Consider the following 2841-nt stretch of genomic DNA (forward strand, 5'->3'; position numbering starts at 1 on the left):
AGCGAGGTCCGCGTCCGCTGCTGCGTCCTGGGGGGTCCCTCTGCGGCGCGCGGGGCCGGCGGCAGACAGGAAGGTTGAACTCCCAACGGGCTGGGCGAGGGCGCCCGGAGCCCGGACGCTGCCTGAGCAGGACAGCGACCAGCCCCACTTTTTGCGCCGGTCGATCGCGGACCGGCAGGTGGGCTCTTCCCCGGCAGCGGCGCGGACCTCACCAGCGCAGGGCGCTGCCGGCGCAGTCTCCACTCGGACCCCAAGAAAGAGCTGAAGTCGTGGCGTGTGTGGCCGGGGTGTTTTCGGATCTGTCTGTACCCTCCCTCCCCGCTTTATTTTCGGGAACACCCGGCCGAAGTTGCCGCGCTGGGCACGGGGACTAGCGCCGCGTCGGGCGCAGAGACTGAGCGGGGTTGAGCGCCGCGGTCCTGAGGGCGCTCGCTCGCCTTTTGCAAGGATTGGAGCAGCCGCGGTGCGGCCAGTCCGAGTTTTGAGTGTATGCGTGTGTGTGTGTGTGTGTGTGTGTGTGTGTGTGTTGTGTGCAACAGAGAGAGAGAGAGAGAGAGAGAGAGAGACTGCCTTCGTTCTCTGGCTGATCCGCAGCCAATCTTGGTGTATCCCTCGCCCTCGCAGACAGCTGGGACCCCGCTATAGCCGGGAGAGAAGGGAAGGGGGAAGTAACCAGCAAACCAGCAGGGGGAGGGAGAGAAGAGGAAGCAGGGTTGGGGGTGGCAGGGGAGAGGAGGGGGGAAAGGAGAAGATCGAGGAAGAAGGAAAGGGTAGGAGGGACGGGGTATTATTTTTTTAATCCCTTCAAGAACATTGGCTATGTCCCGGCCAACAAGAGAGCAGAGGAAAAATAAACTTCTTCCTGGACACTTTCGCTTCTGATTCCAAACAAGATCAAGATGTGAACACCATCCTCGCTTCCTTTCGTGGGCCTCTCGAGACCCAGGTTGCGGACCCTGCACCTGTGCCGGGTTGCCATCTCTCCCTGTCTCTCTGAGAGTTTACCCATCATCGCTCCTTCTCTTCTGCATCTTCACTCTGCATCCAACCCCTCCCCACCGCCCCCCAGGAGAAAAAGATGTGCGAGTGGAGTCAATCCCGTCTTAAAACAAATAAACAAGCAAACACACTACAACCCCCCCCCCCCACCACCACCACATTCCCCCTCGAGAGGATTCTAGGCAGGATTGTGAGCGGTGGTGAAACGGAAAGACTTCTGGGACGCTCCAGAATCCAGAGCGGGCTCTCAGAGTTAGCACCTCTGGGGTCCTTCCTCACCCTGTCTTTCCTGGCTGTAAAATGGCAATTAAACTACTAGCTAACTAACATTTTACCCCACACTTATCACGCCCTAGGTACTCGCTGTTCTTTTGATTTCAAGTGTATTATCTTTAAAGGATTTTAACGAGAAAGCCCATTTTACCGATGAGGAAACTGAGGCAAAAGGACACTCCGAGATGGCAGACCTGAGCTCCAAAATCAGGGAGTCTGATTCCTGGGCTCAAGCCGTTAATCATCACACTATTGATAATGAAACTAGCATTTATTTTATTTATTTATTTTTAACATCTTTATTAGAGTATAATTGCTTTACAATGGTGTGTCAGTTTCTGCTTTATAACAAAGTGAATCAGTTATACATATATATATGTCCCCATATCTCTTCCCTCTTGCATCTCCCTCCCTCCCACCCTCCCCATCCCACCCCTCTAGGTGGTCACAGAGCACCGAGCTGATCTCCCTGTGCTATGTGGCTGCTTCCCACTAGCTATCCATTTTACATTTGGTAGTGTATATATGTCCATGCCACTCTCTCACTTTGTCCCAGTTTACCCTTCCCCCTCCCCGTATCCTCAAGTCCATTCTCTAAGAAACTAGCATTTAAACTTAAGTTTCAGTGTGACAATTCAGGTACATGTTCTTAGCACAGTGCCTGGCCTGCTGCAGTAAAGACCTCAGTAAATGTCTGTTGCAGCGTATCTATCTGTTCCCTCGGTGGGAGCAGACTGGGGTTTATGGAGAAGAATATAGGCTGTGGGATCACATTGGGCTTCCAAATCTCCCTTTCTTCTTTGAAGGTGAATAAGGACACATTCCTTTTAGAGTTTTGTTTGCATGACAGTAGAAGACAGTGCTAAAGTGACTGGCACACTGGCTAGCCTCCAGTAAGGGCTCAATCTCTTTGTATCCCAAATTTATCCCGAATGCAGACTACATCCTCCCCACTAAGTCACTTCTCAACCCTTTGTGGTTTGGAATTTGCCCTTGGCCACCCCTGGAACTGTGCTGCAGATAATAACACAAACTTCTAGGCTGGTTGTGAGACTTATGTGAGATCGTGTGTGTGATCTTTGTCTGGCATAAAGAACATAATAGCTTTTGTGATTAATAATGAAGACCCAATTGCAAAATTCAATAGGCCCTGGAAATTCTCTCCCTCTTTGATTTTTCCCTGTGAATCTTCGGTTCATTCCCTCTGCTTCTTGCTCTCTCTCAGTTCTGTGAGCTGCCTCCTCTTTCTTGGGCTGCCTTCAGTGTTTCTCACATGTTTATAACCTGCCTTGAGAGGATACCAAATTGAGAAAAAAAATCTCCTGCTTTGGTGGTCACCTCTGACCGTCAAATATATAGTTCTGGCACTCTCCCAGTCCCAGTCTGCATTGCTTAAATTTCACCTTCCTCCGTTTTGAAACCATCCCCAAGACTTCCCTTCCTTTAACTCTAGTGCATAGCTCCATTGTTACTTCTGCTACTTTGTACTCAATGTAATTTTTCCTTTGTAGAAGCTGTGCTGTGACTGTGGGAGTTGACCACATGTCTTCAATGTCTACCCTTACTTCT

Source organism: Balaenoptera acutorostrata, chromosome 5 (genome assembly GCF_949987535.1).
Source record: "Balaenoptera acutorostrata chromosome 5, mBalAcu1.1, whole genome shotgun sequence".
Classification (NCBI taxonomy): Eukaryota; Metazoa; Chordata; class Mammalia; order Artiodactyla; family Balaenopteridae; genus Balaenoptera; species Balaenoptera acutorostrata.